Source organism: Numenius arquata, chromosome 10 (genome assembly GCF_964106895.1).
Source record: "Numenius arquata chromosome 10, bNumArq3.hap1.1, whole genome shotgun sequence".
NCBI classification, from domain to species: domain Eukaryota; kingdom Metazoa; phylum Chordata; class Aves; order Charadriiformes; family Scolopacidae; genus Numenius; species Numenius arquata.
This window is the reverse complement of record NC_133585.1, coordinates 46,509,692-46,537,302: the sequence shown is the minus strand read 5'-3', so window position 1 is coordinate 46,537,302 and position 27,611 is coordinate 46,509,692.

The window sequence follows — 27,611 nt, the reverse complement described above, 5'->3', positions numbered from 1 at the left end:
GACGTTATCACTTAATTTTGCCCAGCCCAGAAGTCAATTTAGCCAATGGCATATCTAGCTCAAAATACCTAAATTTAAGATTATAGACTTTGCTGTGAAAACTAACATTTTCTAATCAGTTTGAAAAGAAGATGCCAGAGAGCATTTTCTCTCTTACGAAGTAGGAACCTTCAATAATACATTTTTAAGAGAGTAATTTGTTTAATCCTGGGAGACAGCTACAATAATCTAAGGTCATTTAAGTGAAAAGAAGCTGCAGAGAAAGTCAGAGCAGCGCCACCTGGGTCAGAACAGACATTTAAAGAAGTAGCGTGTTAATACTTAAAGAATTTATTCATGCATTTTTTATAACTTCTAGCTTTTGTAGTTGAATGTAATGAATGGATCTCCAAGAGGTTGAGTCATCATGCCCGTAGCTGATGCCAGTTTCCAGGCATTAACTTTAATTATTGATGCTTTCCCTAATAGACCTGATGGCACATTTTTAAAGTAAAGGTTCTGTCTTACTAAAGGCATGCCCTGCTGCCGGGCACACAGGATGTCCCTGGCAGAGGTAAATGTGGAGCTTCCACTTGCCTTTTAAATTACAGCTTGCTTTCTCAGTTTTTGTTCTTTAATTACTCGGTGCAGCGCTTTCACCTCTAAGCGAGGTTGTCTTTGAAGAATGTCATAACTGGAGAAGCAAACCGAGTGTGAAGGCTTTGAGGGGTCTTTCAAAACCTGTGAAGTTGCTTCAGAAGGCAGAGTGGTGCTCTGTTTGGGGTTTCATGAGGATATTGAGCAGCAGATTCCAGACTGATGTATGTATGATGTATTTAGGCAGGTAGCTGGATGTTCCTGTCATTAGATGGAAAAAATGGGCAATGAAAGCTGCAATGACTCAGATATCAGATTTAGAGGTAAACTTTGAGTTAAAGAATTCCTGGCACAAGTTGAAAACAAAGTTATATTAATTTATAATTTTACTTAAATCAGTGCAAACTCATCTATAAATCCTCTGTTCTTCACCAGCAGAGGTGGGGAGGTGAGAAAGAGACAATGCAGCATTCTTTCTGGGTCTCAGTAAGAAATGCCTGACAACAAATCCCGGAATCACAGAATTGTTGGAGTTGGAAGGGACCTTCTAGAGATCATCTAGTCCAACTCCCCTGTCAAAGCAGGATTGCCTAGAGCACATTACTCAGGACTGAATCCAGGCGGGTCTTGAAGATCTCCAGAAAAGGGGACTCCACAATGACTTAATAAAATAGCTCTTTAATAAGTCATAATACGGAGAAGAATATAGATGATGAGTAAAGCCCCTTCAGATGCTGGGCACACCGGATTCATGCAGCATCAGACAGACCCTGGGTGGATTTTCCCACAGCACGCCGTGCAGATCCTCTCCACGGAGAGAGGATCCTTCATTCTAGACATTTGAGCTATTATATACTTTTCTTACAAGAAAGCAACTCTATTCATAAAGAGTGTTCATGTGAGAACTTCTTCCTGCACTTTTAGATAAAGGCAAGGCTGTGCAGATGGTGTAATCGCTGGTATGGAGTGGGAGCTGCCCCCAGGCTCCAGGGTTGCAATGAGGTGGCTGAGGTTGTCCCTGTGGTCAAGGGACACGTGCAGCCCAGCCCAGCCTGAAGGCCACACTGGACATGCAGCAGGTTCACTATCTACTCAGATTTGCTGTCACGTGGATCACTAACTCCTGGATGTGGAGTGGTCTCCTGGCCAGGGTGGATACACCCTCCTGTCTGGGATAGGTCCTCTTTCCATTTGAGAGTGAGGGACCACATGAAAGTTCTCACCAGCAAAGGCTCAAACTGAATCACGGGTTTTGATTGCCCTATCCTTGTGAACAAAGCCTCAACCTTGTGTGTAAGCTGTCTCTCTCACTTCGGTGTGTTTTTATAAAAGCTGTGATGGGAAATAGACTTACATGTGTATTTTATTGTGTTAGATCAGTCAGGGCACAGTGTAATTTTTTGCTAAAGGTAAAAGCAAATAGAGAACAGTGATCATGAATAAAATAAGGCAGAAAATCAGCAAAATAAACTGAAAAGGGACTAGACACCCAGGAACCTCCAAATTTTTATCCTGGCATTACGCTGTCATCCTTAATAAGTCTTTTAATATTTGTTTCGTCTTCTTAAAATGAAGTAATTATGGTTCTTCCTTCAGAAAATCATTAGTTTCTTACAAACCTCTCCTGGGTACATCTAGTCTGTGCATGGTGGCTGCCCAGTGCTTGGTCTCCATGATACCGTATTGCCCAGAGCGCACGTGACACACCGAAAGGAACTGCCACTGTGTCCCCACTGGTGTCTCCAGAGAAGCTTGAGCAAAAGGGTCTCAGTTTATGGCACGGACTGGTGCACAGTGGTTTGTCCACCTTTCTCACTCGTCTTATTCCAGTGGGGATATTGGCCTCGCACAATTTTAGTGGTTAAAAGATAGAAAATGAGTTTAAAGGAGGCATGCAGTGAGTTCTCACGCTGTATTATTATTTGTATTTGTTACTTGTTAAGCACTGACTGTTGTGTAAGAGGCAGATACTGGCCTGGTGAGTTTACAGTCTAAATTAACTCATAATACAAACTGAATAAGACATTACAGAAGTCAATATGTATGTGCAGAATATGTAGAAATCATGAGAATGTTGGGGTTTCTTTTGAAAAAAACTATAAGGATAAGAGGTAGATTCATGGGTAAATATGATATACTGGAGAAGAACCAGCATGGCTTTTGTAAAGGTAAGTCCTGCCCCACGGAACTTTTGGGGTTCCTTGGAGGGGTCAGGAGGCACATGGATAATCATAATCTAGCTGGGGTAATCCTGGTTTTCCAAAGGCTTTTCGTGCACAAACCTAGGAGTAAAGTTTGTGAAAGTACTTGGGGTTTAAATATGCATTTTGAAAATTCTGCTGAGTACCCGCTTACATCTTCAGGTCCCTAAATACTGTCAAAGAACTGGCTTTATTATTTTACAGTATCATCCTCTTTGAACAACCAACATTAAAACTAATTAACACATCCCAGGAACCTGACACCAACTTGTCTATCATCAGATTTACTGGTATTTTTTTTCTTACTCTGCACTTTTCTCTAGAGCCATAGCTTTAATTTTTTTCTTGCAGGTTTTCAACCATATTTTTGCAGATTCGCTGTATGAAAAATACTGCAACAACATGCAAAATATGCAGATAAAGTTTTCTTTAAATAGCTGGCTTAAATCAGATGATCAGACCTGGCTATAACACTGCCAGGTATCATAGATAAGATGATCTATCTGTCTTTGTTCATTTTCTTTGGATTTTATTTAACTTCATTGACAACCAGGTCTAAACCTTACTGGTATTAACTGGAGTCCTCCAGTTGACTTTTGCGTTTTGCATCAAGTCATGATGAGCACACAACTGCAGAGTGCTGATAAATACTCTTGTATGTAAGCCACATTCATCTCTAATTTAACTGTGTCCCTTCCATAGAGATACTGCAATTAAATTCACGTGTGGCTTTAGAAACAGTGTTGATTTCATGAGAAATATGTCTGATTTGGAAAATGGAGATAAAAGGCAAGGTAGCGAACCGTGCATCAAATAAATGACAAATTTCACTGAATTTCACTGAATTTTTAGAGTTGGAAGGGACCATGAAGACCATCTAGTCCAACTCCCCTGCTGAAGCAGGATTGCCCAGAGCATGTCAGAGCATGTTACTCAGGACTGCATCCAGGCGGGTCTTGAAAATCTCCAAAGAAGGGGACTCCACAACCTCCCTGGGCAGCCGGTTCCAGTGCTCTGTCACCCTCACTGTGAAGAAGTTTCTTCTCATATTTGAGTGGAACCTCCTATGTTCCAGCTTGTGCCTGTTGCCCCTCGTCCTCTCACTGGCAACCACTGAAAAGAGTCTGGCTCCTTCCTCCTTCAACCCACCCTTTAGATACTTACAAGAATTGATAAGGTCTCCCCTCAGCCTTCTCTTCTCCAGGCTAAAGAGTCCCAGCTCTCTCAGCCTTTCTTCATAAGGGAGATGCTCCAATCCTTGAATCATCCTCGTTGCCCTTCGCTGGACTCTTTCCAGTAGTTCCCTATCCCTCTTGAATTGGGGAGCCCAGAACTGGATGCAGTATTCCAGTTGTGGCCTCACCAGTGCAGAGTAAAGGTGGAGAATGACTTCCCTCGACCTACTAGCCACACTCTTCCCTATGCAGCCCAGGATTCCATTGGCCTTCCTGGCCACAAGAGCACACTGCTTGGTCATTGTCATTTTGCTGTCTACCAGAACCCCCAGATCTTTCTCTTCAGAACTTGACTCCAGCAAGGTCCACGCCTAATCTGTATTGGTGCCTAGCATTCTTCTTCCCCAGGTGCAGGACCCTACACTTTTCCCTGTTGAACCTCATGAGGTTCTTCCTTGCCCAGCTCTCCAGCCTGTCCAGGTCTCGCTGGATGTCAGCACGGCCCTCCGGGGTGCCAGCCACCCCTCCCAGTTTGGTATCATCAGCAAACTTGCTGAGGATACACTCGGTCCCCTCGTCCAGGTCGCTGATGAATATGTTGAACAGGACTGGACCAAGTATTGACCCCTGGGGGACACCACTGGTTACAGGCCTCCAGCTTGAACCTGCTCCATTAATCATTACCCTTTGGGTCCGGTCACACAGCCAGTTCTCAATCCACATCACTGTCCCCTCATCCAGCCCACACTTCCTTAGTTTCCCAATGAGGATGTTATGGGAGACTCTGTCAAAAGCCTTGCTGAAGTCAAGGTAGACAGAAACATGAAAGAGAAGTATAACAGGGAAAACAATAGAGATTTTTTAAAAGTATCATAATTTTATGTTATGCTTGTCTATTATACTTGTTTCTTATATCGATCAATTTTTCAAAAAATTTCTTTGTGTCAATATCATGGTAGTTGCCTTTCAGATATAAATGAAAGCAAACAATAGCCATGATCTGAGGCTTAATGCATGACACCCAGGGGCACATTCATTAGTAGTTTAAACTGCACTGCTGGCTGGTTGCAAATAAATTAAAATGGGTATACTAGGTCCAATTTACAAACATCAGTCACATCTAACAGAATTAAAATTTTATTTAATTGCAGTTTGATTGAACTGGTACAAACTGTTGGAAGAGAAACTTTTATTCGTTCTTATGCCTCTAAAGTTATCAAAAGAAAAGCCAGTTTTAAACCGAATGAAGGTTGTCAAGACAATACCTTTCATATTTTTATCAGATAAAAATCCCAATTTTAGTTTCCCATAGAGCATGAAGTGTATGTAAAAAAGCAATCTGTTCTTCATTGACCTACATTCAGAAGACTTCAAAACTGCCTATATTAATATTAAGCCTGTTGGTTTCTCTTTTCTGACTTATGCCGTCACTTAAGTCTCTACTTTCTTTTGTTGGTTGTGTGAGGGACTCTCAATTAGTAACAACACTTCTTATTTTTATAATAATTTTATGGAAAGAATATTTTTTTCCTGTTATCTGGATACAGGCCACCACTTTCTCCCTGTTCCTCTACCTGGGTCTGCATGATCTTTTTTACGGTAACACCTCAACCACATCACAACATTATAAGCTGAGCAGTACTTAAGATCTTCCACTCTTCACGTCCCTGGGTACATCCCAGAGGATGGTGCCATTAGACAGAGATGAAAACAGAAATTTGGTACTGAGGAGCATGAGCTTTAACCTACAAGAAGTACATGGATTCCAATTTTTATAAGAAAAATAACGCATCTCAAAAAAAATGTGGCTACTCTAGGGTAAGTAATTATTCTATCTACTTGCTAATGTTTTTCAATATATCCTTTTAATTATTTTTTTTTTTCATCTCTTCAATTTTTTTATCCCCATGAACTACTCTGGTTTGTGTAGTAGCTGCCATAGGTGGCTAAGGTTCTGGTCACAAACCAGGTTCTCTGTGTTGTGAGGGACCTGAACTGCGACTCTGATGGAGACATCAGCAACAAGGTACCAAGGTACCAACAAAACTGAGAGGCAGGTATTTCCTGCATGCCTTCCATGGCCCAACTTCTGGCTCCAGCCTTCAGCTCTTGCAGGTAGTTGCTGCTCCTGTTCATCCCCAAGCACCTCCTTTCACCTAGGGAACTGCACTGGCAAGTTCTTAGGATGCTTTTAGATCCTGTAGCATATGCTATAGATCGAAAAGAGTTGTGTAACCTCTGAAGGTGTGAGACCATTCAAAACATTCTTCAAAAACTATTTTCTGATGATTTTTCTTTTCCTAAATTTACCTTCTCTTTTTTAATATCACTGACCTTCTTTCAGCCTTCTTGAACTCCGAAATACGTTCTGGGTCTTCCTTTGGCAACCTCAGATAGAAAGGTGGCTGCTGAGGAGCATAAATCATGTCCACCCATAATGCTTAATGTTCCATTACCACATTTGCTGTTTAGTTTTGCTTTTAGATTTAAGCACATTATTAATGTATACTCGTAGTTAGAGCCCCAACGTGATGTGGCCTTACTTCTTACAGCAACTCAGTCAACCTTGGCTGGGGGAAAAGGATTTGTTCCCAGAGCTATTTTTAGAAATGTGATGTGTTGAAACCTATCTTTAGAATTTTTCTATTTTAATTTTTTCCTAAAATAGTACCCTTTTTCTTAAGAAAATTGGAATATGACAGGCATTTTTGGCAGCAATTTTTGACTGAATTTGTTAAAGTATTTTCTCTAAAGACAAAAGATTTTATCAAATAATAGTTTTGTTTCATGCATGTAATAGAATAGAAATATACACATTATGTATTAAAAGTAAAGCTTTGAAGTAGAAACTTTAAATTTTCATTCTTGGAGTAGGTTCGGGGGTTTTTTTAGTATAAGTGATGAAGGAGACTAAGAGAGACCGGAGAGAGAGAAGCTGGGGGACACAGTTGCTGCTGTTACTGATCCATGTCATCCTGTCTGACTTTCTTATGTTGACTACTGTGTCACCAGTATGTTATCCACAAGCAGGGAGTTGGTAGTCCTGTCTCCACAATGTGAGGAATGAGAAAGAGCAAATCTCTGAGTTTGCATTTTATTTTATTTTGGTGTTAACACTATTTTAAGAACTTTGTTGTTTTTTGCCCTAGTGGTATGGTATCCTGTCCTGATGAGACAGGAACAAAAACTTTCCTCTTCCACTGTCCTAAAGACTCCACTGAGTTTCAGTAGCTGGAGGTCTTGGTTCATGGTTTACTTTCACTCAAAATGCAGAACCATGAACTCAGAAAAAAACTGAGTGAGCAGTCATTTAATGTTTGGGTAATGACTTGGCTTCTCTAGACTAGATTACAGGAGATCGCAGTCCCGGGCAGTGGTGTTTCACCACTGGAGATCAGAAACCCCCCCAATATGTGGTTCATAGCTGTGAGGTGAGTGCTGTTTGGCTATGCTTGGTACTACTGGAGCTATGTGAGGTGGCTTCCCATACTCTGGTAGAAAGACTGGGAAACATCAGGCCCAGAGTCCTTCGCAAAACCATCTTCTGTCAAACTTGCATACATTTATACATATTTATTTATATTTGGCCTCTATGTTAGGGGCTAGCCTGTGGCTGGGATGTTCACGAGGTCTATGTCTACTGACTTTTATGATACAAAAGGGAAGACTGCAACAAAGAAAGGGGATTAATCCTCATGGATGAGCCCAATGAAGAACATGAAGTGCTACATGTTGGGGCATGGTTATGGAAACCCTTTAACTCAACATAAAATGGTGTCACTGTTGGCAAGATCAGTTGTATGCCCCTCCATCCAGTACCATGCACTCCCTTGTGCCAGCATAAGTTCATGTTGGCTGTGCAGGAAACCCAACTGGGGACTTAATCCAAGTTGAAACGGATCCAACAGCAGCAGGAAGGGATAAGCTCCCCCGAGCAGTTTGGACTCAAAATTGCTTTTGCTAGCAGAAGGAGAGGTTGCTGTAGCTGCAGGAATGAGCAGCAGCAGAGGGAGGTGAAATAACTTCTGGCTTGTTTGATCTTAAAGTAAAAGTCTGATGAGGAATCAAGCCCATAGAAATGGGGGCTTGGAGATGAAACCTTCCATGTTGATTTGCCTAGCACCCCAAACAGAAGAATCCTGACACTTTTAGTTCCTTCTCATTAGTGCAACTAAATTAAATTTTTTGATGGTTTACTATTTCTAACCACTTTTCCAATATGTTGCCACGTCTCTCATCCTGTTCCCTTCTAGACTACACTAGGTTTACTCTCCTTAGTATTCTTGAAAGATTAAAGAGGTTATAAAGAGATTTGGCGCATGGAGTACATACCTTTGTGAGTAGCAAACCAATATGTAGCAGGGGTCAGGCTCTTTACAGTGTCTAAACATGTTGTGGGATTCTCAGCAATTGTGTTGTTTCTTTCCACAAAGTTGCAGGTTTTAATTGGGCAGCTGGTGACATCTGGTGCCAAGATAACAGAAAGGATTTCCCGTGGCAGGTGAAACCTGGCGTCTGTTTCATAATGAGTAGATGGTGGAAAAAGGCTGATGACTGGGATTATCCTTCCATGTTGCAGAATGTAAGCATGCCCTCCTGGGAAGTTCCCTGTTAATTTTTTATTTACCTTATATATGTGGCTAACTTTGCAATGCAATGTCTCGTAAACTGTAAAAGGAAATATTCCTCCCCCCCCCATAGTAATAAGCATTTAATTATCACTCTGCTTGTACCTCTTTGTAGAAAACAGGGCAAATCCCATTATTTTAAGTCAACTTAATTGTTTTGAAATAACGCTATGAAACTGAACAAAAATTAGCTTTTACTTTAGTGAAGCTGAAACATGTAAATTGAGGCAAAGAAGTTAAGTAATTACTCGAGAGACACATTGGGAATCAGTACTGGTGCAGATTAAAGCCCATGAGAACTCGTAATCTCACACAGTCCTCAGCAAATTTTTGTCTACCATCACCTGCCAGTCAAATTATTTCAGAAAAAACCCCGACCAATGACCAAAAAGGCAATGAGGTAGCCTAGGTAGAAAAATGTCCAGCAGATGGTGCTGCATGATAGCTAGTGGTAGCTACTGGACCCCAGCTCAGGCAGGGAAGGAAAATAAAAACACTGACACATCCCCTTAAAAAGGATTACTGATAAAATTATCGTGTAATTGGCGCAGGAACCGAAATAATTGCTGACATGAAAAATTTTCTCTTAGAATTGTTATGGTATTTTATAAGTAAATAATTCCATCTTCTGTGTTTTTTCCCTGTTTTCACAATTCTACTGAAAGTAGATGTAAAAAAACAACTCTGTTAAATAATATTTTAAAAATATATTTACACATCATATAAGCACAAAATAATCTATATTCGTGATTACATCTCACCTCTAACAACTGCAGTTATGTACTCATACTTCAGTAGGAGACAGTTTCTTTCCAAAGAATGTGGCTCATATATGTTCGTACAAATTTCTCACATGATTTAGGCATTAGTCATTTCAGTATGATAACTTGGACTTGTTAAATCCTAATGACTTTGTAATTTAATACAGATATTTATGTTGGCAGCAGAAACCACTGATGTTGCTGAAAGAAATCTGGTGTAATATCTGATGTCGGCACGAACCTTTTAATGTTGCATTTTGTAGGTGCCTCGGCTTGTGATAGATGAATGATGCTGACTCATGTGGCACGTGCTACAGTAATCTTACAAGGACATGAATCAAAAATGAAAGGCTTGTGGCTTCATAGCTTGGTGAAAATGAAAGGATGCTCTCCAGACTCTTCTGGGGAAATAACCATTAAATGATAGCACGACAGCTGTAAATACAACCTGCATCCAGAGTTTTAAGTGGAGATAACCTCAAACACCCATTAAGACACGTCTTATCTCATCTTCTGCTTGTTCTTCCTGGCTCGTCAACCTTCCTTATGTTGGACAGATTTTGCTGTGGATTTTGAAGGACTGTAGTTGAGGGACTCTTACCAACCTGTGTGAGACCAAGACCTCTTCTGATTCATCTGGTGCCATATTACCTGCCCAAGAGCTGAGCACCCTTTGGAGGGCAGCTGCCAGTCAAGCTTTGCCCATGGCAATGCTGGAGGGGGCCGGAAGCCCCTTCCTGGGGTGAACTGTCTCTGGAAAACCTTGTTTAATATTTTATAAAGAACTTTGGACAGCCTCTGGTTAGAAATGAAGTCATTTTTTCTGAAGGAAGTGAGAAGGTTGTCAAAGGGGATTTTTTATACATTCGTCCCTTTCAGATTTCCACTCACACTTATCCATGTCCTGGTGCTTCAAATAGACAGTGATTTAATGATTTTGCAAAGCTTCAATTTGAAAAGCCAGGCTTAGGTAGCCTTATACATCAAACTAAAAGCCAGGTTCTTGAATTTTTCCCCATTTCGTTCTTTGTACGTAAAGGTCTCATGAAGAAATAGTAAGAAAGTAAAAAACTTTGTCCTGATTAATTCACCAGTTACCTCTTTCCTACCCTACCAACAAAAAGGCTGCAAAGTTTATCTTTCATCTTGTATATCTATATTTGAATGCTGCTGCTTCCAAGGCTTAATTTTCTGTTGTACAAAACTTAATAATAAATGTGAGAAAAGCCTGCCATAAATTAAACATTTGTTTCATTTATATTCCAAGACATAACACTGTATCTGTCCTTTGTCCAACTCACCTCTGAATTTTCGTGAAGCTGTTCATTTTTTCAACATTGTAAAATAATTTAGGGGAAAATCACAAAAAGCTGAATTTATCTTTGAAGTAAATCTGTTGGCTTTAAATCAGTTGAAATCAAAGATTCAGGGTAGTTTAAATTTGTTTCTCTGAGATGTTGTCCTACTTAGCCAGTCACCACAGAACATAATTATTTACAATTATTCACAATTGGCTGTAACTTTCTGCTTTTAGTCCTCTTACATGCCTTCCACTTTCTTATTTACAATGCATCTTTAGCTTCTTCTTCATCATCCTGTGACTATTTTGTTCTCTACCACTAGGCATCAGCATTGTTCACGCTATGTTTAGTTTATTTCCTAGCTAAGAAATGCTGCTGTTTAACTTCAACCCCAGTAAGGAAATTATTCACTGGTGGAGTCTAAGGCTTCAGTCTACTTCTCTATAGCAAATGTGACTCTGGAGTCACATTTGATGCTGAGACGCTGGTGTCTGCTATAACTCTGTATTATATTCATATGGTCTATGCAATGAACATACCAAAGAACAGTTGCACTTGGTAGTTTATGAGGAACAGTTTCCAAAAGCTCACAACTTCACTGTAAGCAAATTCAGGTGGGGAGAGGATTTGAACAGAACAAGGAAAATAACAATTAAGAGCTGTTCAAGTGCCAAACCCACAACCTGTTGATAAAAAAAAACCCATAAAGTTTTCTGGGAGTGTTGTGGAAGATCATAAAGTAAGAATTAAGAAACAATCAGAAAAAAATAGGGAACATTTCTGGAAAGGCAAAAGGCAAAGGAACCAAATCTGGAAAGACCAGAAGGAGTTGTAGTTATTTGAATTGTCTCACAACGGTACTGGACCATTTTAGGTGTACTTGGTTGAATATTTAGTTTTAATCTGGAAAAGACAGAATTGCTCATTACTTATTTCTGTGGAAGTGCAGATCATAACTTCTGTGATGATGCAGAAATATTTTTCATTCATGGCCTAATTAGGAGGAATTTTAAAAAGAATATAGCCTTACACCATCACTTTAGAGGTCTTTGGACAACTTGGATTGACTGAGCAAATGCTAAGGGCACAACCAAGACAAAAGATATTGGGAGAAAGCAAAGAGAATCTGAATTACTTGGTGATTTGGATACAATTTTTTGTATTTTTGTTATAGTACACAGACAGACAGGGAGAGCAGGCAGGGCATTTTCAGAGGTCATTGCATAGTGTCCCAGGAAGCAGCAAAGCTGGAAGTGCTGCAGCTTTATGATGGATAGCCAACTGACCATGAAATCCCAGTGCAACCTGCTGGGCAAGCAGCCACAGGAGCTAATATTAATCTATGGAAGTGTAAAAAAGAGGAATATCGAGTAAGACCCGAGTCAAAGAATAACATTGAAAATTTGGGAAGATTGAATGAGCTGCAGAAATGGTTAAAGAATAGCAAAATGTGTTCTGCCTGCTGTTATCTGAGATAACGGGAGGGCAGGGTTCCCCAGGGACATGGAGAAATGAGATGAGCCCTCAAAGCCGTGGTTTGAGCCAGCAGTCTGGCTCAGGCTGGCTTCCTGCAGAGCCAGGTTTGGTTCCTCTGCATCCATGGTGCAGCTAATCTCCACCTGGGCAAACCAGGGTCAGGCAGGTGTCAGCTGCCCTCGTGAGACATCCCAGTGACCAGAGACCGAAACTGCACAAATTCAAGTAAAAACACGATGTGTTTCTAAAAATTGAGGGCCATTGAAACCACCTCCTTTAGCTCACTTCTCTGCCAGTGGAAACACTTGTAGCAGAGGTAGACTTTTTATTTCTCTTCTTAAAGGTAAGTGTTAATTGAGGCAGGAATTAATTTCTCCTGGTTTCTCTGTGTGGTTGTTTTTCTACTGCAGCTTTTGTTCATTATGAAAAAAACAATAAAAGCACTTCAGGTAATTATTTCAAAATTTAAGCTATTTGCTCTGTAATTCGTTTCTTAATGAAAAAGGCTTTGCTTTCAGAAGATTAGTATGATTATTGTTTTACTAGCTATAGACAATGAGTACAAAAAGTAGACAGTTATAGTCTCAACCCAATATCTGTTTAGCATTAATTTATTCTACTGTGTTTATGCTAAGATTTTTATATTCATTCCACTGCTTTATTTATATGTATTAAAGTGTAAGGCTTCCTGTAATAGCATATTTAACAACTTTAAGAAATATTTTATTAAGAAACCAATATCTCATATGATTGTTATGTTATCACATCCATTTATTTTTAGTAATTTGGACAAGATGATTTATCATCTAATAAGATGGGATAACTTTAAGTGTAGAAAACCTTGGCTGTACGCATAGGCAGAAATCTACCTCTGCATTAAAACAGACCAAGGCCAAGCACCATTCCCTGGTAAATACACAGCCATCGGCTACATTTTGTCTGGAAAGAACTTCAGTGCTTGATTTCGCTGTGGATCACTTCGAAGTGTTCATGATAACCGTATTTATGAAAAACTTATGACGTCTGGCACATTTAGCCTTAGCGAGTAATGAGCCTGTCGAGAGGCACCGACGTAGGAACTTGTACTTTCAACCCAACACACCCTCTGCGTTGCTCTAACATGTTCTTGCTCTGAAGGATGGTGACTGCCCATGACAGCACATCCCTGGGCTTGAGTTCGTCTCTCCCTTGCAGACACCGTCAGCGCTAATGTGGTTACGTGGCTTCTGGACCGCAGTCTGCAGGCAGCTGGCTTGAAGCGTGGGCAGAGCAAACACACAGTTGCATCCATCTGTATAGATTTGCCCCTGTGGTACCGAGAGGGGAGGCACCAGAACAGCCTTCCAGTAGCAGCAAGTGTGCCCAAGCACCCCCCCCAGACATCTGACTTTGCTCTGATTCATACGAAACCTGTTGAGCTGGTGACTGGAATTATACAATATCCAATATCACTTCCTGATCTTAATGATGGAAGATGTCCCCTGTCTTTTGTCCTACAGAATTTTTTCCTATGACGTAGCCAAAGTCAGCGGGTCCACATACAGCGAAAAGAAAGCCTTGGCATTTTGGATGTCACCAGTGTATGTCACTGACTCCCTGCTGCATGATCAAACACAGGCTTTGAGCATCCTGATGCCTTGCTGGAAGTTAGGAAGCTCTTTCAGGCTTATCAAGGATGCGCAAAGCTCCAAATAGATGCAGTTATGCAACTAATCGAATAAAACGGGTGTTATTTCATTTCTGTATTACAGAAGAAACTGGGGGTAAGCACGTGTGTGCGTATGTGTGTGAGAAAGAACATGAATTTTGCAGCAAAGCTATGCCTCAAGCTATTCTTTCACAGCAGGCACTTTAAATTTCCCTGGTCCACTTACTACCAAACTGGCCATGAAAGTCAAAACACAAAATTACTTCAATTCAAAAGTCTGGCAGACATAATGGTCTCCTCCAGGGCTGGCTCTGCATCCCGTTTTCACAGCCTGTGAAGGGTCACCCTCTCTCTGCATGCTATTTGGAAAGCCTTCGCCATGCTTTATGCCAAAGCAAGAAGCTTCCCTGTCGTCCTTTCCCACTCTCCCCTGTATTTTAATCTTGCTGTTGGGAGAGAACAGGTTGTCTGGAATGGAGGGGAACTTTTCTCACCCAACATTTCTGAGTTTCTGACGATGGCACCTTGAAAAACCTTACAGGCTCCCTCCTCTTCCTTCACTTGCCACTATTACCCCCAAAGTTTCCCTTTTTATCTTACATATGGGGAAGGGATTGCCACGGCATCAACCTTTGCCGATTCCCTTTGTTCTAAAGGCCCTTACATGCTGGCACAAAGATGGGGTTGTTTATGAGGAATGACACCAGGAAAATTATCAGATTGAGTTGTCATTGCTTTGCAATGCAATACAGTATTGTTTAGTTAATCAGCAGATGTATCATGAAATTAGACTTCATAAAGCATTTAGCAGGTCATTTCTAATGTTATTCCATATTTGTCTAATCTTTACAGGGAGATTTTCTTCCTTTCCATGGGTCCAATTTAATTTAGAACAAAAATAGTCTGGATTTTGCAGGACAGAAGCCCTAAAAAATTAAATTTTTTGTGGCTTCTGGATATTAAAAAAAATTGAATCAGGCACCTTATGAGTACATTGGTCCTTCCTCTGCAGATCTCCTTAAATTTACCATATGACAGTATAATTTCCAGATACTGCTGCTTGGTCGGAAAAGAGTAGATCACATGGAAAACCGACATAGATATAATTATTCGCATCCAGTATTTTACTGTGACACCATTATATAACTTTAATTATAATAAAATGGATAGGTTTAGCAAATGCAGGCAGCGGAATGTATTATGTTGTACACACAAATTTTCTACTGTCATCTCCCCCTGTCTCCGTCTCATCTTCCCACTGCCAACTGCATTCTGGGCTGCACCAAAAGAAGTGTGGCCAGCAGGTCCAGGGAGGTGATTCTGCCCCTCTGCTCTGCTCTGGTGAGACCCCACCCGGAGCACTGCGTCCAGCTCTGGAGTCCTCAGCACAGGAAGGACATGGACCTGTTGGAGCTGGTCCTGAGGAGACCACGAAGAAGGCCATGAAGATGGCAACGAAGAGGCTGGAGCACCTCTCCTATGAAGACAGACTGAGAGAGTCAGAGATGTTCAGCCTGGAGAAGAGAAAGCTCCAGGGAGACCTTATAGCAGCCTTCCAGTACCTACAGGGAAAATGGGCACAAACTTTTTAGCAGGGCCTGTTGCAATAGGACAAGGGGTAATGGCTTTAAACTAAAAGAGGGGAGATTTAGACTAGATATAAGGAAGAAATTTTTTACAGTGAGGGTGGTGAAGCGTTGACCCAGGTTGCCCAGAGAGGTGGTAGATGTCCCATCCCTGGAAACGTTCAAGGTCAGGTTGGACAGGGCTCTGAGCAACCTGATCTAGTTGAAGATGTCCCTGCTCATTTTAGGGGAGATTGGACTAGGTGACCTTTAAAGGTCCCTTCCAACACAAACTACTCTATGATTCTATTCTATGAGTCCTGCGTGGAGAGGAGTGCTTTGGTGGTGGTTTCTTCCTTCTCACTTTAGGGTCTGCTTGGCATCATTTCTGTACACTCTGTACACCTTGCTCTTTTTTCATTGGTTCACAAGGCTAATTTGCATCTGAATTAGCTATATATGGTGTGGTTTATGAGTTGGGTGCTTTGTCTCTCTCCTCCAGGCTTCTTTTTCATCCTACAGTCACAGACAGTTCACTCTGCGCAGAATAACCCGTTGTTGTCTCTACCTCTTAGTTATAGAAATACATAAATCTTGCACCACACACTCCTACAAAGTGAAGCAAAAGCTAAAATGAAGTAGGTTATAGTTACCTGGTCATTAGATAACTGCAGCTACAGCTAGACGAGGTAAAACACAGCTCCAGGTGGGCTGAGATGAGTCCAGACAAAGCCAGGAGGGTCTGGAGGTCAGTGCAAACCCCTCTCACATCTCTGAGCGAAAGCGAACCGAAGGTGTGGTGAGAGGCACAGCACTGCCTCTGCATTTCAAGCCCAGTTTTCATTTTTGACTTGCTTTATGTATTATGGAAGGACCTGAAGATCCCAATTAAGAAGAGTAATTCCATTCTATTTCAGTAAAAATCTAATTTCATCCAAAGGCTTCAGAGCAGAGTAGGAGGTTTATTAACAAGCATAAAACCCCTTTTCTTTTTCCAACAGGAGATTCACAGTGCCCTTTTCAGAAAAAAAAGAGGCTTTCTCATTCACTGTTCCCTGTGGAGATATTACAGACCCTTGCTAGTAAAATTTAGCATAACCAAATATTAAAAAAGAATACTTTTTTCTTGAAACAGAAGGGAGAATTTGTTAATAACTAGATGCAAATGTGGCCAGTTCTAATAGCTCAGGAAATCATTGCTTTACAGCATTATTAGAGTATTCATCTGCCTTGATATGCCACCATTATATTGCTAGCACTTTCCTGGATTTATACTGCAGGTTGTAGCTTTCCAAAAGCTGCTCCTGATTTATATAGCTCTGAGTGACTGGAGAACAGGCTCTTAAAAACTCCACCTATAACTAGAACATGTAACGCAAGGCTTCTAACTGTACTACACAAGTGAACAGTGGTGTGTATCTACTCATGAGGCTTCAAATTTCTCCAAAAACTGGAAAATATGTTGAAAAACAGAGTTTTCAAGTCAGCTTTTTGCAGTTTGCAAAGTGCAAATTCCCTCCACTTTGATGGCATGGCATCGCCCTAAGACATTTCAGAGACTTGCTTCCAAGAATTTGTATTATCTCTGCTTTCTTTAGGACAGGGACAAGAGTTATGTCAGAATGGTCACTGTAACATCAGTAAGTATATTAAAGATACCTGCTTTCCAGGCTCTGAAGAGGGGCTGTGAGCTGGAGCTTTTCATGTTCTGAATACAAGGTGGGGGGATTTTCAGGGCAACCTTTTGTCTTGGTATCAAAGTGGTCCGAAGAAGCACCCTTTTACTTAATGTTTGGGTGCCTTCTGCCAAGCGCAGCCCCAGGGCAGGGTCCTCACTGCCTCCACACACCAAAGTGTGAATTTAATACCCAAACACGGCTGGAGGGCTTTGGACTGGGAACAGGGCAGGAGGGAATGGGGAAAGGAGAAGTGTGGTGAGTTTCCTGCTCACCTTTCAGGCCTGATAATGAATTACCCACTATTTTAAGGCACTAGAGACTCAGCAAGACCTATGCTCACCTGTTCTGTTCCTGGGTGGACTTCTTAAGTTGTGGCTTTTGTTTTACAATAAACCTAAAGCTCCTGCAGGTATAAGGAATATTTATGGTCCGCGGTGCGTGTATCCATGGTGATTGGCTCAGAAACTGGTGCCATCACCGAAATTTTGGGTATTCTGAACTCAGGGAATTTTATATGGCACCGAGTCGGATAGCAACAGATGGAGTACACCTGTCTTGCCAGAAAGATACTGGCAAGTGAGTTGGCGGGGCTTGTTGAAAGGGCTTTAAACTAGGATCGAAGGGGGAGGGGGTTAAGCGTAGGTTGAGCAGAAAAAAACTCAAAGAGAGCCTTCAACCTGCCATCTCAGCTAATAAGTCGGCCCCTTTAGGCACCCAGCTGAAGTGCCTTTACACAAATGCACGCAGCATGGGGAACAAACAAGAGGAGTTAGAGATGTGCGCACGCCTCCAGGGCTACGACATTATTGGCATCACCGAGACGTGGTGGGATGGCTCTTACGACTGGAGTGTTCGAATGGAAGGTTACAAGCTCTTCAGGAAGGACAGGCTGGGCAGAAGCGGAGGGGGTGTTGCCCTCTATGTCAAGGACCAGCTGGAATGTATGGAGCTTCACCTGGGGATGGGTGAAGACAAGACAGAGAGCTTATGGGTCAGGATTAAAGGGAGCACGGGGGCAGGTGATGTTACAGTAGGAGTCTGCTACAGGCCACCAGATCAAAGTGACAGCGAGGATGTGGCCCTCTACAAACAGATAGGGGCAGCATCGCGCTCACACGCTCTGGTCCTCATGGGGGACTTCAACCACCCCGACATCTGTTGGAAGGACAACACAGCAGAGCACAGGAAATCCAGGAAGTTCTTAGAATGTGTCGACGACAACTTTCTTCTGCAAATAATAGAGGAACCAACGAGGAAAGGAGCAGTGCTGGACCTTGTCCTCACCAACAAGGAGGGGCTGGTCGGGAATGTCAAGTTCAAGGGTAGCCTCGGCTGCAGTGACCATGAGATGATAGAATTCAAGATTCATAAGGCAGCAAGGAGGGTGCGCAGCAAGCTGGCTACCCTGGACTTCAAAAGAGCAGACTTTGATCTCCTGAGAGATCTGATTGGTAAGGTAGCGTGGGAAAAAGAACTGGAAGGGAGAGGGGCCCAAAAAAGCTGGGTGGTATTTAAGGATTGCCTCCTCCAAGCTCAGGAGAGGTGCATCCCAAAAAAGAAGAAATCGGGCAAAATAGCCAGTAGGCCGGCGTGGATGAACAAGGAACTGCTGGACAAACTCAGGACCAAAAAGGAGGCCTATAGAGGGTGGAAGCAGGGAAAGGTAGACTGGGAAGAATACAGAGAAGCTGTCCGAGTCACCAGAAACCTGATCAGGCAAGCGAAAGCCCAGGCAGAACTAAATCTAGCCAGGGATGTGAAAAATAACAAGAAGAACTTCTATAGATATATCAGGGATAAAAATAAGACGAGGGAAGCTGTGGGTCCCCTCCGGAAGGAAACGGGAGACCTGGTCACCCAGGATGTGGATAAGGCTGAGCTACTGAATGACTTCTTTGCCTCAGTCTTCACTGGCAAGGGCCCTAACCACACTGCCCAAGTCACGGAGGGCAAGAACAGGGGCTCTGGGGATGAAGAAGCACCCACAGTACAAGAAGACGAGGTTCGAGACCACTTAAAGAACCTGAAGGTGCATAAGTCCATGGGACCTGATGAAATCCATCCACGGGTCCTGAGAGAACTGGCGGACGAAGTTGCTAAGCCCCTCTCCATCATATTTGAGAAATCGTGGCAGTCTGGTGAAGTTCCCACTGACTGGAAAAAAGGGAACATAACTCCAATATTCAAAAAAGGAAACAAAGAAGACCCGGGAAACTACAGGCCGGTCAGTCTCACCTCTGTGCCTGGCAAGATCATGGAGCAGATCCTCCTGAAATCCTTGCTAAGGCACATGGAGAATAAAGAAGTGATTGGAAACAGCCAACATGGCTTCACCAAGGGCAAATCGTGCCTGACAAATTTGGTGGCCTTTTACGATACTGCCACAGACTTGGTAGACAAGGGCAGAGCGACTGACGTCATTTACCTGGACTTATGCAAAGCATTTGACACTGTCCCGCACGACATCCTGGTCTCAAAATTGGAAACTCATGGATTCGATGGATGGACCACTCGGTGGATAGGGAACTGGCTGGATGGCCGCATCCAAAGGGTTACAATCAATGGCTCAATGTCCAGGTGGCGGCCAGTAACGAGTGGTGTTCCGCAGGGGTCGGTACTGGGACCAGTACTGTTTAACATCTTTGTCGGTGACATGGACAGTGGGATAGAGTGCACCCTCAGCAAGTTTGCTGATGACACCAAGCTCGGTGGCGCAGTTGACACGCTGGAGGGAAGGGATGCCATCCAGAGGGACCTAGACAGGCTGGAGAGGTGGGCTCGTGCAAATTGCATGAAGTTCAACCAAGCCAAGTGCAGGGTCCTGCACCTGGGACGTGGCAACCCCAGGCACAAATACAAGTTGGGTGGAGAATGGCTGGAGAGCAGCCCCGAGGAGAAGGACTTGGGAGTGCTTATGGATGAGAAGCTCAACATGAGCAGGCAGTGTGCGCTGGCAGCCCAGAGAGCCAACCGTGTCCTGGGCTGCATCAGGAGAAGTGTGGCCAGCAGGTCTCGCGAGGTGATTCTGCCCCTCTACTCTGCGCTCGTGAGACCCCTCCTGGAGTACTGTGTCCAGCTTTGGAGTCCTCAACACAGAAAGGACATGGACCTGTTGGAACGGGTCCAGCGGAGGGCCACGAGGATGATCAGAGGGATGGAGCACCTCTCCTATGAAGACAGACTGAGAGAGCTGGGGTTGTTCAGCCTGGAGAAGAGAAGGCTCCGGGGAGACCTTATAACAGCCTATCAATACCTGAAGGGAGCCTACAGAAGAGCTGAAGAGGGACTCTTTGTCAGGAAGAGTGGTGACAGGACAAGGGGCAATGGTTTTAAATTGGAAGAGAAGAGATTTAGATTAGATATAAGGAAGAAATTCTTTACAGTGAGGGTGGTGAGGCACTGGAACAGGTTGCCCAGGGAAGTTGTGGATGCCCCATCCCTGGAAGTGTTCAAGGCCAGGCTGGATGGGGCTTTAAGCAACCTGCTCTAGTGAGAGGTGTCCCTGCCCATGGCAGGGGGGTTGGAACTAGATGATCTTTAAGGTCCTTTCCAACTCTAGCCATTCTATGATTCTATGATTCTATGATTCTATGATTGGATATTCCCCTTCCCTCTGTCTCTCCTTTTTTTCCCTGCACAATTAACTGTTGCGTTGTTGCTATTGCGAAGATTATATAGATTATGGTCTCTATAATCTATGTGAGCCCTTCAGTCATAGCTATTGAACTGTAATTTGGATGCTCTCATAGACAGTAGGAGATATAGGTCTAAAGTTTCTTCGGCTGAAATGATCTCCCCCATTTCCACGTTGGTGCTTGCCCACCAAGCAGCCGCTGCACAGCTCTGTGCAGTCAGGATGCAGGTTTTTGCTCATCTGTCCAAAAGCAAAACCACAGGTACTCAGGAGCAGTGTCAGCACATGGCCACATCTTGCTACTTAGACCTGAAGCACTCACTGAAATCTGGAAGTAGATTTAACGTCTCAGTAATCAATCATCAGAGGTTTGTTAACTATGAAGAGTCTCTCAAGGCTGGAAAGAGATTGATGTTACCTCAAGAGCCATCTGGGAAGCACTGTAGATTTCTAGGGCCAAGACTTATGGCTAAGATTTCATATTTTGATTAAAGGCTGATTAAAGAGCCCAGAGGATGTGAACGGGAGAGCATCTTCCTCCAACAAAAATGCTCTGGGTAATCAGAGCAATTTCAGAATGTATTGCCGGTATTTGCATTCTAATACCGTAACTAATACTGTACCTTTTATTTTCTTCTTCATTTTACTTGTTGAAAAAAGATATATATATTCCTTAAAGTAAAACTGTATGGACACCCGCAGTCACCAGGTGAATTCCTACACCTCACAGAGCAGACTCTTCCGTGCAATTTTTTAGACAGGAAAATCAAATACAAATCAGAGAGTTTTGTGTTGTTCAAATTACTAGCAGAGTGTTAGCTTGACCTTCTTGCATGTTGCTGCACAAATACTGATAAAAGGCATAATTATAATAAATATGTTTTACTAAGCTCTAGCCTGGTACTAACGTGAGCAGTTTGATTGATTTGATCAGGAATCTGGTTCAGTCCGGTATTGGTAAAATAATGGCTCTTAATTATGACTTTTTATATGTTTCTTTAGTCATGTAGCACTGATGTTGTGCAGATAGTGAAATGCAGATAATCAGAGATAGTGCAAGTGCCTAAAAAATAATATTAATCAAGCAGTACTGAAGCGTATTGTAGGTTGGTATGGAAGAATTGTAACTATGCTAAATTTGCTAATAAATCTTTAGCCAAAACTGAAAAAACACAAAGTTTTAGAAAAGAAAAACTTGACTACAGAAGTCACACAATTCTTTGGAATTAATCACACTATTTTTTTTGCTTGAATGTACTCATCCTATCCTGGTGTTCAAGCTGCAGCATTACACCATGTGAAATAGAGACGTCATGCCTAATTGAAAAACTCATGCCAGAATTTATTTTATTAGAAGGGAATTAAAAAAGTCAGAGAAAATGAATCATTTCCTAAATTAATTAATATATATCACTTACTAACTGTCATTAAAACCTTGTTAATTTGATCCAGTGGCAAAGCTAATTAAGAAGATATATGTGCTTCTAAAAACTAATGAATATTTTAAGCACTTTGTTCCTTTCATGTCTTCCTCAATTGGTTTAGCAGAATTCGGCAGCCTCGTGTCATCCTCTGCTGGCCAGGGGAGCCTTCGGTGACCCAGCCTGGCACAGTAATGAGGCATCACTGGCAGATCTAAGGGCAGGCAATCCTTCTGGGAAGCGACAGCTCTGTTGGGAAGCCAAAGGGTAAAGGCAGAACTTCTGAGGGAGGGCAGATCTTCCTCATCATCAGCACATGGCTGAAGGCAGAGACTCATAATAAGTCTATTTTATGAAACTAAGGAAGTAGTAAAAGTCTCATCTCCCTGCTTCCCTACGTAAAATGTTCTTCTTAGAGGATTTGCTCTGCTGCCAGCAACATTTTCAACTGGCATGTTTTCATATGGGAAGCAAATTCCTCTCCTGTGCCCAGCCTTATGCTCTCTGATTGCCTTATGAAATATTTCCTTCACCTGTCAAACTGCACAGTCTCTCTTGGGATGTTTTGTCAGCAATGTAAGTGGAGATTTTACTTTGATAAACTCTCTATGTGGTCATTTTCACATATTCAAACTTCTTTAGAGACACAAAAATACATGTGACCAGCAAGGTCTCGTATCTAGTGTTGCAGTGTAGTCCTGTAGAAATAACGCAACTCTTAAAACAAACTTTTCTACAATAATTTAAAAGCACATTCCACTACTATTCCCTTCATCTCCTTCTTTGCTTACTCTTCTTTCCCAAAATTAAAAAAAAAAAAAGGCATGCAACCCCTCTTTCCTCAGTCATACAGGGATTGCTTACTGCGTCTTGAACCATTTTTAAAAAAGATTGGATATTATTTTGAGCCTGATGGTCAAATTGTAGCTGTTCCTCACAATATTTTATGTACCTAGTAGAGCTGAGAGATTATTTCTATACCATATGCCTGCAATCTTGCTGACATCTCCAGGCTTTTAGTCCAAATGTCTTCATCGACACTGGCTGTAGTGCTTTTTAGCTGGTGGAAATCTCACCATAAAATTTTGTTCGTGTGTGTGAATGCATAGTGAAGCAGAGGTTTAAGAGAACAGCCTAATATAAAACAGAACAGTATAGGTTGTTCGTTACCAAGATAATAATAACAAATCAGTATAGCTGTTACACATTGAAAAGCAGAATATTAGGCCACTACCTTATAAAGAAAGTCTTGGAGGAAGAAGGTGAATGGTACATGGAAGAAGGTGAGGGAGGAGATCCTAGTGATATAAATAAAATGCAATGGTGAATGGGATCTGAAGCCACTGGAGCAAGAAAATGTCTAGAAAATTAAAGTAACTTGACTCTTTTTGATGTGTCTCACCAGATAAACCTAGAAATTACAGTCAGAGGTGTAGCTGGTCTCCTTATGCTCTGAATGAAGAAGCCAAGAGAATGGATTCCAAAGCCAAGAGCAGCACCCAGCCAGGGTTTGACCTGCCAGTGACCATCACATCGCCTCTGCGCTCTCCTGAGAGCCTCCCGGGGCTCTGCACGTGTGGAGGCAGAGGCAGCTCCTTGCAGAATTAGGGCTTGAACTGCAGGAGCATCCGAGGTCTGCTGCTGCTGCCGCCGTTCAAACTGCAAAGCGGAACACGGGCTATTTCTGCATTTAGTCATCAGTTTCTGAAAGCCGTAGCTTCTACCCTACTAACTTTCTACATTCCACTGGGCAGCACTTTGTAAGCCTCCAGAATGTCATCAAGATTGCTGTAAGCCAGAATCTGTGGGATTTTCAAGTTGAAAGCAATTTTGTTTTACTGAGGAGTAAAATAATAAAATGCTTTTTTCCCGTGAAGCTTGTCCACATGCATTTAGGCAAATTAGTTTGGAAACTTCTTCGTTCATTAATGGAATGGAAAAAATTGGTCTTAAGTGCTCAGCTTTTCATTAATCCGGGGAATGTTTTGTTTTCATGCCATCATGACTGCTGTCAGAAAAACAAATCCAGGCTTGATGGACAGGATTTTTAGAGAAGTTGTCTATGTACAGTCTCCAGTGGCTTTAAATGGAAATCTGGCTGCTTGGTATAGCTGAGACTCTGCTTCATCCTGCTTCAGAGACTTCCATGGGAAACTAAAGAAAAGAGTCTGGGGTCTTGGTCTTACTATTTACTAGTGAAAACATGTGGGCTCTGTAGCATTTGTACACACACACAAGCACGCACACACACAAATATACTCAATTTACAAAGAGTGAGGGCAGATATTATATTCCTTCTTTTAATAAGTATAAAATAGTGGAGAACCATCACTTTAACCAGAGACAAAAATTGTAAACAAAATTAATATTCATTAAATGCTTGACACTGCATGTATAGAAGTGTAGAAAATAACTTGGTGCCGGGCTTACATTACTGCGGTTGCAATCTCAGCCAGTCTATCTTAGCTCCCTTGTTCTCCCTGAGTCTTTTTTTGTTTTATTTGTGCATGATTTTTCACTTTCCTAGTGTAAGTCTTTCACTTGCAACGAATCAGCCCTTGTCAACCACAAATAAATATTCCAGCCAAAAAACATGTGGTGTTTTTTTTTTTTTTTTTTTTTTTTTTTTTTAATTTGCTGCCTTTCTGATTGTAAACATTTTAACTACAGATCTTGTTTGTTTGGTGCTTGTACCAGGTCTTGGACAATTGATCCCTCATCGACAAAAATCACTGCAGGCTTGAAAATTAGAGCGCACTGAGACACTTTCTTAGGTCCTGTTCTTCACCATGGCTTCTGCTACCAGTCTTATCAGCAGATGATGATTCTTGTTCAAGACGTGAGCTAGCATCCACAGCCCCTGGCCGGCGAACGCTGCAGACAGCTTGCTTGGGGCCACACAAATTTCAGTAACGTTAGCCTTTTTGTCTCACTTAAGGAGAAGATTCTCCTATGCTTCTACCTTATAAAGCCATGCTCCTGAGACTTGAAATGTGAGGGCTGCCACACGGTAGTCGGAGAGGCAGAGAGCGCTGGCACCTTTCCACGTGCTGCGGTCGCAAGTGTGCGTGTGGGGTTTCTTACAGTGTCATAGGGATCTTTGAGAAATGCCATGCCACTCCGTGCGTTAAATCAGATAGAGGTTTTGTAAAACTGATCATTCTCCTCTGCAATTAACTGCAGTTGAAGCTACAGTAGCTTCTCTTTAAACCCTGAGTAAGTTTGGCTGGCAAAATTGATGTGGCCTTGAAATCTGGCAGCTCGGGGGAATATTTTTAATTTTTCTATCATTTCAAACCAAAGTGATTGCTCTAATCATATCAGCAAAATGTCTGCACAGGATATAGAAAATAATCTAATTTAATTTTGTTTTAACCTGTCTCTAAATGCATACTTGTTCCTTGCAAATTTCATTAAGATCGAAATGAACCCACCGTTTTTCAGACAGAAGAAAATATTATTCTGAGTGGTGGGGTACTTCACCTTTCCTATCTCTTGTCTACAGATATGTAATGCAAAATCGTTAGTTCTTACATTCTGTCAATTCTCTGATTGGATTTAGTTATAATTCTGGATCTGATATTTGTGGTAAATAAAGATCAAGCAGTGGCAAATGCACGTGCAAATTTAAGCAGTCTTTGACATCAGCAATGCATGGGAATATCTAGGAAAAAAATTTTGTGTTGCTTAGAAACTACTCTTGGCTTGGGGTTTTGGCTTTTTTTTTATTATTTTAAGTCTTCTACACATTAGTGAGGCAGCTGAGTGCACTTTTATTCCTAAAAAAAGAATCCCTATAAAAGCACCATCAAATCCCGACGAGTGGCACTTTCCATGGCAAGCAGCAAGCCGACAGAGAGCACGGTTAGTGAAGAGCGTGCCAGTCTGAAGGTTGGGGGCATGTGAAAGACCAAACTCATCATTGAAGAGCTAGAGAGATGCACGGGGCCTTTTTCACCTCAGTTTTCTTTTTGGAAGCCCTGGGTGGTGATTAGTTACTCGGTGAATAGATGTTTTCACTTTCACTGAGTGAAAGGGGGATGACACCCTGGTGTGCGCTCATGGGAAACCATTTACTTGTAGATATGCAGGACCATGGAAAAACACAAGGTACACGTGAATGCAGATGATTCTGCAGATCGTGGTCCCACTCCACCAGGTACCGTGGGGACGTTATGGACGTCTGATCTTCAAACATCAGAGCCCGCCTATTCAAGTCAGACCTAATAAATCTGAACTTTACCCAGCACTTTTGCTGGATTTAATACTGAAATCCTACAGATGGTTTCATAGGAACTTACATTCTTAATTTGGATTTTTTTTCCCTAATATTTGTTATTGCTAAAATCAAAGTTGTTTCAACTTCATTCATCCTAGAAGAGCAATAGCAAAATGAAGATGGCTCAGAAATACCTCTGGGGCAAGTGTTCCCAACTGTTAATGTATCTTGAAAAGCGATTTATCCGCTTTACGCTTTTTCTATACATTTACTGATTCTGCTGATTAATACTTTTGTGAGTCTGATTCTTATTGACCACGTAAATCGCTGACATCAAACTTGCATTGCTATGTCTCAGTTTAATCTATCATTATGACAGCTTGTGCTAAATTACCAAACCCAACTTTTGCAAACAATCCAAATGCTCTAATCTAACAAAAATATCATGTATTTTATTTTTGGTTCTAGCTAACAAACATCATCAGTTTAACTTCCTGGAAAATAAAATAGTTGCAGTATTTTCAACATTCCCACATTCCCAACATTGTTCAAAACAAGGCAGGCAAATTAGCACGAGAGAATTTTAAAATACAACTTTAATAGAAGTTCAAATACAGGTTTTGTCTTGAGTTAGCTGTTAAATTAACAACATATTATTTATGAAAATATTATGATGAAACTATTACTGTATTACTTCTTGTTAATATTATAAAGGGGGCAGTAGAACAAAGGAGAAAGACAATTGACCATACACGTGCTTCTTACCGGTGACAGCAGGTATCTGTGCATACATGTCAGAAGGCAAGAGCTGACCATCTCAGACGTGTATCAGATCCCGTGTTCCTCTGAGCTGGCAGCATGGCAGGGCTTGAATAGCAGTTTTTTCCTTGAAAACTCGCTTTAATTCTTTTTTTTTTTCCCCATTAGGAATGATTCCATTTACTTGTCTCACCCAGGGTGAAGGTTATCCAGCTCACCTGTGGGTTCCAGCCCTGGTGCTTGTGCCCTCCGTGGCAGTTCTAAGATGTGATGCGTTATGCTGAGTGGTGCTGACATCCACACGGTTAGTACACGGAACATAAATAATTAATGTAGTGTCAGACACAGGCTGAACAGCAGAAGGCAAAGGGGCTAATTACCTGGTGGCTGTCATTCTCCCAGACACAGCGGGTCAGCCTGTGCTAGCAACGCCTGGGGATTCACAACTGGAACAAGTGAGAGAATGAGCAGGAAGATAATTTCTGAAATGGGCAATTCCCAGCACAATGTGACTATTTTAACCCTCCCACCTTTGCAGCTGGAAGAGGTTGCAGAATGGACTAAGAGG